We start from the raw sequence: 14,220 nt of genomic DNA on the forward strand, positions 1-14,220 counted from the left end.
CGCACCAGCGTGTAACACGCACACCAAGTTTAGGAGGGCATTTTAAGGAAAAAGGTTTTAGGAGGGAAGTTTAAGGGAAAAAAAAACTACATTTAAATGCCCGTCAATGCAGCCTTATCAGTGTGCATCTGCAGCCTTGTCCATCATTGCAGAATGATCAGTGTCATTTGCAGCTTGCCCAGCATCATTTGCAGCTTGCCCAGCGCTGTTTGCAGCCTTGCAGAGTGTCATTTGCAGCTTGCCAGTGTCATTTCCAGCTTGCCCAGTACCGTTTGCATCCTTGCTCATGTTTAAATATCCCGCCGCCGAGACAGACCGAGCGAGCGCCGCCGAAAAAGACAGAGCGCCGCCGAAAAAGACCGAGCTGTCTACTCGGCTCCGCTCGTAGTCCCGCCTCCCTGCTGTTTCTGGAGCGAGCGCTGCCGAAAAAGACCGAGCTGACTCTACTGTGTATTCGGCTTGGCTCGGCTCGCAGTCCCACCCAGTATGGGCGGGACTGCGAGCCGAGCCAAGCCGAGTACACAGTAGAGTCGGCTCGGTCTCGTTCTTGAAGCTCTTAACATTGATAAGCAATATACTTGGGCCAAGGGATGGGAGTACAAGGCTAAAATTGCTGACAAAATGTGATCTTGAAATCCAAATTTTTCTAATGTAATTTTGAGATACTGCCAATGAACCCTATCAAATTCCTTCTCTGCATCTAGGGATAGGAGTAGAGAAGGCACTCGATGGGACATCGCATGGTGGACTATAATGATCATCCGTCGTGTAGCATCTGAAGTTTGGCGTCCCTTTATGAATCCCGATTGGTTGGGGTGGATCAGCATTGGCTGTATGTCATTTAATCTGTTTGCTATTACTTTTGCATATAACTTCATGTCATGGTTAAGCAACGTGATGGGATGAAAATTTTGTGTTGTATTGAGCTCCTTTCCTGGCTTCGGTATTGTAATAACCAAGGCTTTGACCAATTCTTGTGGACAGGAGGCAGAGGAGGCAGCAGCATTGAACATAGAGGTGATGTGTTCGGTCAGTATATGTTTAAATTCTTTGTAATACTCTCCCACAAAACCATCATGGCCAGGTGCTTTATTATTTGGTAGTGTTTTTATTGCTTTATCTATTTCCGCTGCAGTAAATGGGTCATTAAGTTCCTCTAGTTGTGTTGAGTATAAGCGGGGGAGTTGGATTGAATCTAGAAAGGCTTGAATTTGAGAAGGTTTGGATTGGGTTTGGTTGGGATCATCTTTTAGATTGTAGAGGCTGCTGTAGTATGTGCTAAAAGCATTTGCAATATCTTGTGGATTTGTAAGTTTAGAATTTGTGTTAGGATGGTAGATAAAAGGAATGGGGGATTTGGTGAGCTGACCCCTGATCTGGTGGGAGAGCATTTTACCTGCTTTGTTACCTTCAACATTTCATTTTGAAGTGTTTTGGATCTTATTGTGGTTTTCTAAATGGAGAGCTCTGAGTTCTAGTCAGAGCAATATTAATTTAGCTTTCAGTTCTTGTTTTGGTTGTTGTTTATTACATAAGTCTGTGGCTTGTATGTTTGCTAATAGGTTATCAATGCGCTGCCTTCTTTGCCTCCTATCTCTGGCACCTAGTTGAATAAAAAGGCCTCTCATATAGGCTTTGTGCAACATGTGGGTCCGCGACTGAGTCCTTGTTTTGAAAGAAGAAGCTATTTAGATTTTCATGAAGCATTTGGGCATAAAGTTCTGATTGTAATAGTCTGGTGTTTAATCTCCATACATTTATGCTCACTGGGGAGTGATCAGACCATGTAGTTAGATGAATGGTAGAAGATGATATCTTTTGCGGTACCCACGGATCTGTGAGAAAAAGGTAAATCCTCGAGTAAGAATTATGGCAGGAGGAGAAAAAAGTCTCTTTCATCTGTGTGCTGGCATCTTCCAAACATCGTATAGACGCAGGTCAGGTAAAAGAGGGTTCAACGCCTGTCTTCCTCTTTTGGCTTGAGAGGTGGTATCCAAGTCAGGGTCAGGAGGGCAATTGAAGTCTCCGTACCAAATTAACGTGCCCTGCTGTATGGCTTTTATTTTTTTGTACAGCTTGCATATAAAGCAAATTTGGTGTTTGTTGGGTGTGTATACCGTGACAATGGTATAGGGAGTATTGTTGATGCTACAGGTTAGGATAATGTAGCGGCCTTCAGTGTCTTTGATACACTGCAAGGGTTGGAATGCCTTTCTTTTTTTTCGCTGCCGCAATGGCTGTATAGATGTTGCTAAAATTCTTGTTGGTACAAGTAGGTGGGTTGCTGGCTTGGAAATTAGTTTCCTGTGCGCCTATGATGTCACATTTTGTTTGTTTAGCTAGTGTCCAGAGGGAGGCCCTTTTCACTGGGTGATTAAGCCCTTTGGCATTTATCGTGAGGATTTTGATTGTCATGCTTTAGTAAGATATATGGTAGGTTTACCTCATTTCCACACGAAGAGTTCAGGACCTGGGTTTAGATTGTTCTTGTTGGTACTTACTGCTTTCTTACTTCTCAGGTGAAGGGTTGGTTTTGCACAGCCGAAAGTGTTGGAGCTTCTAGTTTGGGTTCCGGGTCTTTATAGTGGTTGAGCTGTAGATCTGGGTAGTCTGGAGAGAGAAAAAAAAGAGAAAGGAGGAGAGTTCTGGGTGTAGGTAAGCTTTAGGCTCACACGTACCTTTGGGGCCTACCTACAGTGCGGTCAGTAGGCTGGAGGTCAATACTCGGGATTAGAGCTTAGCTGGTGGGTATTGGTTGAAAGTGTTTCTGGTGAGTTGTCCTTTGCACAGCAGTGCTTAGAAACACTATGTGGGGGTTAGAGAGTTTGTAACGGCCAAGAGAGAGCAAGTGGCACATCCGAACAGCTATCTGAAAATTCCCCCGGGCTATTAGTTGAGAGGGTGATTTCTGAAGCTAGTTGGAGGTAAATGTTGTGTTGCTATAGATCCCGCATTGCTTTGATCCATAAGGGTTGCGTCAGCAGGGGCAGGGATAACATTCCACTCGTGTAGTAGTCTTAGCCCTTGTTGTACTGAAGTGATCAGTTGTTTTGACCCCATATGGTTTATGGAGATTTTATGGAGGTGCAATCCATTGATATTGGATCTGGTTGCTTCGTAAGTTTTGGTTATTGTATTGAGTTGCCTGCGTCGGCTCAGTGTTTGTTGTGACAGGTCTGCGTATATTTGCAGGTGGCTGTATGGGTCAGGTAAGGTTCCCATCTCTCTCACTTTTTGCATGAACTGCTCTTTGATATGATAAAAGTGTACTCTAAGAATCACATCGTGGGGCACTGCATCAGGGAGAAATTTGGGTTTTGGTAGCCTGTGAATACAGTCAATGACAAGCTCAATGTTTTTTGTGTCAGGCAGGACTGAATCAGATTTCTCGCAAATGAGGGTAGCTCATTGGTCTGGACGGATTCAGGGACTCCGTGGATTTTAAAATTGTTGTGTCTTATCCTTAATCCATTTGGTGTCTTGAGCCTGCTCTTCCTGGTTGTCAATCATGTCATTAACTGCTTGTTATGTCCCCCATATTCGTTTCAATATGGGTGACTCTGTCCTCAAGCGTGCCAATGCTATTGCCAAAGCTGTGCATAAGTGAGAGCATGTCAGATTGCAATGAGCTCCTTAAGGACATCAGCATCTCTTTAAGTGTTGTGTTCATGACTGCCTGGCCTATTGTGGGAAATTAGGCTATGGCATCTGGTTGTGGGCTCTGGTTAGGGAATACATAGAGCATCGTGCTGGTTTGATTCCCCTCCTGCTCTGCTCTGGCGGTGTCAAGCCGCATTTTGGCTTTCGCTGGGCTATTAGAGGCCACTGTCCCTGGAGGTGATGCTAGGGTATCCTCCCCACAAAGAATGCTTACTGGTACGTTTTCCGGGGTACAGGGGGCTCTGTCCTGGCCGGGAGGAGCCGCGGCCTCCGTCTGCTTGCTCCGCCTGAGTGCCTCGGCGCCATCTTAGCTTCGCCGCATGGACGGTTGATACACGTATGCCGTCAGTTTTTAAAGCAGTCTCTCTTATTTTCTTTTAAGCGGCATTGCTCCGGTGATGTCTCCTGCCTTCACAAGCCTGATGTCGCCCAGGGAAAGCTGAATGTCGCTGGTTTTAGGCTGTCGGTGTGGAGAGCTCCTGTCTCACGCGTCCATTTCCTTCTCACGCTGGCCACGCCCCCCAGAAAAAAAAGTAATTTAAAACTACTCGTGGCTATAATGAATTGTCGGTCTGGCAATACACATAAACGTTCATTGATAAAAACATCACAGGGGAACCCCGTGCCAACATAAAAAATAAAAAATGGCGCTGCAGCTGACTCCAGGTTGCAGCCCCCAGGGTCTCCCAGCTCACGCTTAGGGCTAGCTCTGGTAGATGGACAGGAAGCAGCAGTGCAGGGCAACAAGGAATAGTCAGAAGGACAAGCCAAGGGTCGGGGTAACAAGCAGACAGCGATGGTCAGGAGAACACTCCAAAGGTCGGGGCTATAAGCAGACAGGGATAGTCAGGAGAACATGCCAAAGGTCAGGGATACAAGCAGACAGCGATAGTCAGGGGAACAGGCCAAAGTCGGTACACGGAATCACACGTAGAACACATGGCAAGAAACACACAGAGGGGCCTAAGCACATTATTGCTCGGGCAAGCCTGGCTTGCAGTGCATGGCGTTAAATAGTGTTTCTTGTTACAGGCTTGGGTGAAGCCATGCTGACAGAAGATTACTTAAAACAATTACTTAAACATGCAGATGTGAAAGTGCAGTCCATAAGCTGATACACAGACCAGAGGTAAGCAAACAGACAGGGCATGGAACATTACTGCAGATTCATGACATAAAGTTTTTGGCTCTTTTGATTAACAGAGAAGCAGACAGGCAAATTAAAGCGCTGTCTGCTTAACAGAGAGCTGTGGTTGTTTCAGGGCCGGGCTCAGCCCTTCCTTGTCGGAGCTGGCCGATCAGCTGTCGGCTCTCTCCACAGTTACTCAGCTGTTGTTGATATTCTGCTCGTCAGTCCTGCCTACTTAAACCATCCAGTCCAGAGGAGCTCTGCCTTCACATTGGGCACATCACAAGAAACATCTCCTGTGTTCCTGTTTAAAGACTGGCTTTGCTGACATCCCTTCTGGCTCCGGATCCTGCTTGCTGTTCCATTATGTTGATCCCTGACTTCTGGCTTGGCTGACTATTTGTTTCGGTTACTGAACTTTGCCTATGTTTTGAGTACGTTTGTTCTTTTTACTTTTATTATTAAACAAGTGTGATTTAACTGTACTTCTGTCTCGGTCTGATTTCATGGTTTTTGATAGTAAACGAAGGCCATGAATTCAGTAGATTCAGTCAATCCACTTGTTGCTAATATTTTTTCCAGATTGGATGAACTGGATCACAGCATGGATCAGTTCGCCATGGCGTTACAAATGCTCCTAGGTCGCACGGCTCACCTGGAATCTCCCACTGTGGCCGCCCAATACAAGCTATGTTGCAGGCTGACCCTGCTGCTGCTCCAGTCTCTGTGCAGACATCCGCCTCAAGTAATACCTCTATAAGAGGTATGTCTGCTTCCGCTCCACTTCCCCAGCGATTTGGGGGCAATTCAGTCCAATGCAGAGGGATTCTCAACCAGGTTGAGATATACTTTGAGATGCTGCCCCAGGCATTTCCCACAGACAGAAGCAAAGTAGGTTTTGTGATATCTCTGCTTTCTGAGAGAGCATTGGCCTGGGCAAACTCTTTATGGGAGACGTAAAAACCTGTTGTCTTGAGTTACCCTGAGTTTGTGGCTTCGTTTAAAAGGGTATTTGACATTCACACACGCTCCGCTTCTGCTGCCAAGTGCCTCATGTCCATCAAACAGAGTACGAGAACTGTTGCCGGCTACGCTATTGAATTACGTACTCTGGCAGCAGAGGTTGGGTGGAAAAATTAGGCCCTCGTTAGTGATTTTTCTCATGGTCTCTCAGATACCATCAAGGATGAGATAGCAGCCCAAGATATACCCACTAAGCTGGAGAAGTTGATCACGTTTGCCATCCTCATTGACTCCAGACTCCAGAAGCCTCCTGTACGTTTGTCTCCAATCTTTGCAGTCCCACCCGTGCCTCCCTCACCTCCCATGCCTTCTGGTACCGAGTCGGGCAGGGAAGGTGAACTCATGCACTTGGATTTCACACGTTTCTCTGTGGATGAGAGAACCTTTAGGAGGAGGGAGAGATGGTGCCTTTATTGTGACCGTGCATGGTGACGTCAGGTTCTACAGCTCCACCATGCACCAGCTGGCTGGCTTGAGCCATGGCCGTGAGTTCTTAGCGAATACACCGTTTTTTTGGATGTCAGATGCTTATTATCATATTGGAATAAAGAAACCTTAATTTTAGTACTGCATCATGAAGTCTTCTGTCTACCTTTCATAATATGCTCCACAAGCGATCTTAACCTGACAATGGTCCCATGAAGCATGTTGCAGCACTTGGAGAGTTGCCTTTGGAGGAGAGGATTTGGATATCGGATGAATGTGTGAACGCACCATCCCTGGCTGATTGATCCCTCCCGTGTATGCCTATATGATCTCTATAACAGATCTGGTAAGCGACCCTTTGGTCTTTAAAATCTTTTTTTGGCTGTTGTCTGGCTGCCCTTTTTGTGGGGTGAATAGAGCAATCATTACACCTTCTGAAGAGTCCAATTTCAACAGATTAACATGGATTGATATCTGTTATGGACTATTAAAGTGGATGTAAACCCAATGTCATCCTTTCTAAACTACTGCCATAGGGTTTATCTATAAGGATATACATGCCTCCTGCATGTATCTTTACCTGTCAAATGTCTCCCCTCTGTCTGCTATGAGACCTGAAAAATGTACATTCTGTGGGTGGGTCTGTTGCCTGGAGCTCGGTGGGTGGAGTCGTGATGTCAGTAGACTCCCCGCCCACCTCTACATTCCCCTTGTCAATATGCAAATTCTCTCCTGTGAACTTAAACTGAACTTCTGCTATGATCACTAACATCCAGTGAAAAGACAGGAAAGTCCCCACATGACTTCAGTATGCCCAATCATGCTGAGTTGTGGAACATCCAATCCTGGCAGAGCAGCATAAGAAAGGAGTGGGAGAGAATTAAAAAATGATGCATGTCTCTGAGGCCGCGTACACACGGGCGGACTGTTCGCCCAACTTTGTCCGCTGAACAGTGTTTGGGCGGACAGTCCGCTCGTGTGTGGGCTTTCAGCGGACAGTTTCAGCGGACAGTTGGACGGACAAGGTTTTTCGGAATTTCCGAAAAACTGTCCGCTGAAACCTTGTTTCAGCGAACAGCCCGCTCGTGTGTAGGCTTGTTCGTCAAACAAAGTTGCGCGCATGCTCAGAAAGGATTTTCACGCCGAAAGCTATAATGCAGTGTATAGGACGTCGTATTTTGCGTCCCGTCGTACGTGCCGTTCACGTCATCGCGCACGGTTTCAGCAAACTGTTCGTTCGTCGTGTGTGGCCATGTCCGTCCATGCTAATTTTGAGCGGACTGTTTGCCGAAACTGTTGGACGGACAAAGTTGGGCGAACAGTCCGCGCGTGTGTACGCGGCCTCAGGCTAGTGCACAAGATATGTAAATCACCTGTCACTCACAGCAAGGGGGAGGATTTGACAAAATCTTTCTCTGTTTGTCAAGATTTATCTGACTGAACAATAAAAGAGGATTGCTCAGAGCTGGATTAACTCTTTGTGGCAAGACTGGGCTCAAATGATAGCAAATCTTATACTCTACATTATGACATCAACTGGGTTTACATCCACTTTAACTATATTGTGGCACTATTTGTGTTTTTTTCATTCCTACACCTATACTGTTTTTATACATTTATTTATATTATTTTGGCTTCACATCTAAATTTGTTACACATATCTATTAGCTGAATATTCAGGTTTTCTAGTTGCAGCACCACTTTCTTCCTTTTTAATGTTTTTTATCAACAAATATACTTAATTTTGTTTCTCAAATTTTTACCAACACATATATTTTTAAATATAAGTATATGCACATGTTAGAGGGTTTAGCGCAGATATTCTAACATATGTAATGTATAGAGCCATGACAGGTCCTCTTTATACTCCTACATACATGTATAGAGCCATGACAGCTCTTCTTTCTACCCCAATATACATGTATAGAGCCATGACAGGTCCTCTTTATACTTCTATATACATGTATAGAGCCATGACCAGTCCTCTTTCTACTCCTTTATACATGTATAGAGCCATGACTGGTCCTCTTTATACTCCTACATACATGTATAGAGCCATGACAGGTCCTCTTTATACTTCTATATACATGTATAGAGCCATGACAGGTCCTCTTTATACTTCTATATACACATATAATGCCATGACTGGTCCTCTTTCTACTCCTATATATGAATAGAGCCATAACAGGTCCTTTTTATAGAGCCATGACAGGTCCTCTTTATATTCCTACATACATGTATTGAGCCATGACACATCCTTTTACACTCCTATAGACATGTATAGAGCCATGACAAGTCCTCTTTATACTCCTACATACATGTATAGAGCGATGAAAGGAAAGCACAATGTTTTGGGCTGACATTGGTTGTTGATATCCTGCTCGTCAGTCCTGTCTACTTAAGCCGTCCAGTCCAGAGGAGCTCTGCCTTTGTCTTGGCCAACATCACAAGAAGCATCTCCTGCATTCCTGTTTAAAGACTGGCTTTGCTGAGATCCCTTCTGGCTCTGGATTCAGCTTGCTGTTCCACTACTTTGATCCCTAGCTTCTGGCTTGGCTGGCTCTCTGTTCTGGTTACTGAACTTTGGCTATGTTTTGACTATGTTTGTTCTTTTTATTTTTATTATTAAACAAGTGTGATTTAACTTTACTTCTGTCTCAGTCTGATTTCATGGTTTCTGACAGGTTGATTAGTGAGGTCTGCTCAGAGTACACTGATGCTGCTTATGCTGTCTTGGAAATTTCACACTGGTCAAATACTAATTATTATTCTTATTGTTCAGGATTTATATAGCGCCAACAGTTTGTGCAGCGCTTTACAATATGAGATTAATGAGACATTTTGGACAGTGGGAGGAAATCCAGCAGGTGAGAGCATGGATGTAGATACAGCCCTAGCCAATTAGAAGGCTAGGCAGCATAGGAGATTCATCCTAACTTGTGCATAGTTCATTTGGAGTATCCTACTAATTCTCTTCTCCTATACTAGTTTAAGGATGAGCCGAACACCCCGGTTCGGTTTGCACCAGAACATGCGAACAGGCAAAAAAATTTGGATGAAAAGTGAAACAATAAAAATGAAATATTCCTTCAAATACCGTACCTGGGGGGTGTCTATAGTATGCATGTAAAGTGGCACAGTTTTCCCGTGTTTAGAACAGTACCACAGCAAAATTACATTTCTAAAGGAAGAAAGTAATTCAAAAGAGATTGTGGCTGTAATGAATTGGCGGGTCTCGGCAATATAGATAAAACTCATTGAAAAAAACGGAATGGGTTCCCCCTTTGGGTCTGGTATGAATATTAAGGGGAACCCCGAACCAAATATTCTTAAAAATTTTTTAGTGGGGGTCCCCCCAAATTCCATACCAGGCCCTTTAGGTCTAGTATGGAAATTAAGGGGAACCCTTCACCAAATTTAAAAAAATGCATACTAGACCCTTATCTGAGCTTGCAACCTGGCAAGCTGCAGGAAAAGAGGGGGGAGGAGAGAGCGCCCCCCCCCTTCTGAACCGTATCAGTCCACATGCCCTCAATGTTGGAGGGTGCGCTTTGGAATAGCCCCCCAAAGCACCTTGTCCCCATGTTGATGAGGACAAGGGCCTCATCCCCACAACCCTTGCGCGGTGGTTGTGGGGGTCTGCAGGCGGGGGGCTAATCATAATCTGGAAGCCCCCTTTAACAAGGGGACCCCCAGATCCTGGCTTTCACCCTATGTGAATTGGTAGCGGGTACATTGTACCCCTACCATTTAAAAAAAAGTGTCAAAATAGTAAAAAAGACAGGAGACACTTTGGGACAAGTCCTTTATTAAAAGATAAAAAAAGAAAAAAGTCCCACAATGTAAATCCATCTCACCTCACCGACCAGCTGAAAAAAGATGTAAAAAAAGCCGCAACAGCTCTTCCTCCATGGGAGGCTCCCGCCCAATGATGCTTCTTCTCGATGGCAGCTGTTATATAGCTGAGAGTAGGGCAATTCGGTGAGGAAAACGGATGACCCCGCCTTCCTCTGACGTCACGTGGTGCTTTGGAGGGCTACTCCAAAGCACCCTCCCCATGTTGAGGGCATGTGGCCTGGTACAGTTCAGGAGGGGGGGGGCTGCTTGCTCACCCCCCTCTTCCCCCTCTTTTCCTGTAGCCTGCCAGGTTGCGTGCTTGGATGGGGTCTAGCATGGAATTTAGGGGGACCCCTACGCCATTTTGTTTTACATTTTGGGGCAGGGTTCCCTTTAATAGCCATACCAGACACAAAGGGCCTGGTAATAGACTTGGGGGGGGAACCAATGCCATTTTTTTCAATGAGTTTTATCTCTATTGCCGAGACCCGACAATTCATTACAGCCACAATCATTATTAAATGACAAAAATTTGGCGACCTGACGCCATGGGACAACCTGACTTGAGCAGGGAAATGGCACTTTGGTGCCGCTATTATGCAGGACTGCCCCCCTTCGCCCCGCACGCGGTCATCTAGGAAGCCATCGGCCCCACGTGAGTTACCTTGAACATTAAAGCTGACCAATCATATCACGCGTGAGAACCCCTTATAAGAGGACAGACCAGTCCTATACTGCACGAAATAGACTGCGGAATAAGATTACTCAGCCCAACAATCGAGTTGACCTACGGTGCTGACCCGTCACCTGGTAAATACTTTCTCAATAACCTAATCAGTACCAAGTTAATTTATGACTGTTGACTATTCATGTTCTTGTTCCCACTACAAGTGAAAAACAAAAAAGGAACGACTGGAGTATTACGTATCAGCATTACCTACAGCAAATGTTTATCCTCTCTGTTCATTTTCATTTTTTCTCATTCTTTTACTGTATATCAAGCTGTAATACCCTGTCTCCTATAAATAAAGATTGTTTAAAAAAAAAAGACTTTTTTTCCTTTAGAAATGTCATTTTGCTGTGGTACTGTTCTAAACACGGGAAAACTGTGCCACTTTACAGGCATAATATAGACCCCCTCCCCTGCATGATATTTAAAGGAATATTTAATTTTTATTGTTCAATTTAAGCATTATTAAAATCATTGCTCCCGAAAAAACTGCAGTTTTAACAAATGATACCTGGAACATGAGGATCCAAATTACAGATACCTTTGAATAGGGTCATACTGGATGGTGATGTAGAGGTACGTAGGTATGGGGCAAGGAATTGGGATATCTGCAGATAGTGAAAAAATTCTCTACTTTGAATTTGAAATTGTTCCTTCAAAGTCAAAAAGGGCTTCAGAGTGGAGGAAGCGACCAGAGTGGTTAGCCTGGTCAAGCCAAGACACTTCCAAGTTGTGCAAGCGTCAGGATTTATGTAGACTAGAAGAAATGATGGATGGCCAAGGAAAGATAATAGAGGGTAATGTGGGGAGTGTAGTTTAAAAGGGTCCTTTAAGCCTATCCCATAGGTGCAAGGAAAAATGAGGGCCAAAACCCAATTTCTGTAGTACATAATGAAGATCAGATGACAATATGGTATAAAAAGCTTTTTTAATATCTAGAGATAGCACATATAAGGGGATCCGTCTTTTACAAGCCAGATGTTGTAAGAGGATCACATGTCTAATGTTATCACAGACCTGATGAGGGGGATAAAACTGACTTGGTCTTTATGTATGAGGCCACTAATAATACTGTTGAGTCATATTGCAAGAATTTTGGCTAACAGCTTAATATCCAAATTTAATAAAGAAATTGGCATACAGTTAGACCAGGAGGTATGACTCGTATTGGGCTTGGGAATCATTGAAAGAATAGCGGTCAGTGTGTCCCTGCCAAAAGAACGTTGCTTTAGGAGAGAATTAAAGGAATTGCTTAGAGAAATATATCTATTTTTAATCATTGATTGTGTGCAACATTAAATATACATGAAGCTGAGCATAGTAACTAACCAGCTTCCAAGTTTTATTGACAAAGCTTAATTGAACAAGCTGAAGTTAGAAGCTGATTGGTTACTATGAACAGCTGCAAAAGATTCTGTGTGCACAAGTTTTAGTAATTCTACCGCTGTATGTTATTTTTCCCTTAGAATACCAAATTAAGTTCCATATTTCTTTTCCTCTTGCGTTATCTTTTCTATGACAAAATGTGGTGCAGTAATTATCCATCACCATACTCATTTCAAGTGCATTATTTATCAGGGGAGCGCATGACATCACGGGAAATAAGCTGGCAATTTGCCAGGGGCAGTAGTTTCTGCATATTTTTTTTTCCTTTGGTAGCTGACCATGCAACTAATCGGTCGGATAATTTTGTAATGCTCTGTTGCAAGTTCCTTGGTTTTAAACCCACCCCCACAAATTAATGGACAATGAATGCAAACTACATAGAAACAGATTGCAAAATCTTTCAATGTAATGAGAAAGAGAACTGAAGCTTCTTGTTTCATCATCCTATGTTTCTGTTTTTTCTTTTTTAAATAAGCTGTGTGCCAAACTTGAGGATGATGTTTCAGACATTTATGAGTCAGTTCAAAAACAAAACTGGACTTGAAGTGTTAAATGATAGCAAACAGTGGAATAATTAAAGATATAAATCAAGGTGTTAACTTAATACAGCAAACAAAAAATTATGCATTGCCACTTTGTATTTATTCAGGGCCAACCCCTCCCATCCTATTATATTAATTAAAATGGAGTTCCATTCAATTTTGTGTTTAATAAAGCCAGCAGCTACAAAAAGTGTAGCTGCTGACTTAATAAACACACACTCACCTGTCTCCAGCTCAATCTCCACCAGGTACGTGACAGTACCACTCAGCCAGATGTCGGAGATCGAGAGAGGGGCTTCACCCCTGGAGTCGCTCTGCTCGCAACTTACGCCTCTAACCCAGGCAGTCTGCACCCTGCAAAAGAGCTACCAGCAACTAGAGGATCGTATGCAACCCATGGTTCCTACTTTGGCAACTTCTGCACCTGCTATCGCACCTGGCTGCTCTTTATCTGAACAGACTTTTTTCATACCCTTAGAAACATTTTTTATTAAAGGTCTTTTTTAAAAACGTTATTATGCCATGTTGGCTTTGTTTCTTCATCTTCCATGCCTGAGTTGTTGGACATTCTGCTCATGTGTACGTGGCATTACAAAGAATATAACAGAATATATAAAAAGGAAATCAAGGATGCAAAAATTCAAAATGAATGACAGATTGCAAAAGATAGTAGGACAGGCCCAAAAAAATTCTTCAAATATATTAATAGTAAATAGGTCAGGTCTGAGCATGTAGGCCCTTTACAAAATAATCTAGAGTGGGTGACTGGGGACAAAGAGAAGGCAAATGTAATAAATACTTTATTCAGCTATGTGTATACAAAGGAGCATGGGGGAGCTCATGTCCATAATGGGGGTGGTATTGACACAGCCCTAAATTATCCTCAATGGCTCAAAAGGGATAAGGTCCAGAAATATTTAGACAGAATAAAGGTGGATAAATCACCTGGACCAGATGGCATCCACCCACGGATCCTAAAAGAATTGAGCTCTAACATCTCAAGGCCATTGTTTCTAATTTTTATGGACTCCTTAATAACTGGAATGGTACCACTGGATTGGCACAGGGCCAATGTGGTGCCCATATTTTAAAAGGGATCAAAGTCTTTACCAAGTAAGTATTGACATGTTAGTTTAATTTCTATATTCAGGAAGATACTTGTGAGTTTAATAAAAGACCATATAGATGAGTTCTTGTGGAAAAACAATATTTTAAGCAACAGACATGGATTCATGAAAGACAGAAGTTGTTAAACAAACCTGATTTCATATTATATTTTTATGAACAACAGATCTACCCCTATTCACACTATTGTTTTTTTTATATTCCTTTTGAAACTAAAACTCCTACATGTATTTTGTAATACGCCATGTTATGTTTTGTATTTGTTTTATCTTTACAATATACTTTATTGTGAAAAAATACAAAAAAACAAAACAAACCTGATTTATTATTATGAGGAGGTAAGTAAAACCTTGAACAGATGG

Source organism: Lithobates pipiens, unplaced genomic scaffold, assembly GCF_037356315.1.
Source record: "Lithobates pipiens isolate NorthernLeopardFrog02 unplaced genomic scaffold, aLitPip1_a1.2 Scaffold_16, whole genome shotgun sequence".
NCBI classification, from domain to species: domain Eukaryota; kingdom Metazoa; phylum Chordata; class Amphibia; order Anura; family Ranidae; genus Lithobates; species Lithobates pipiens.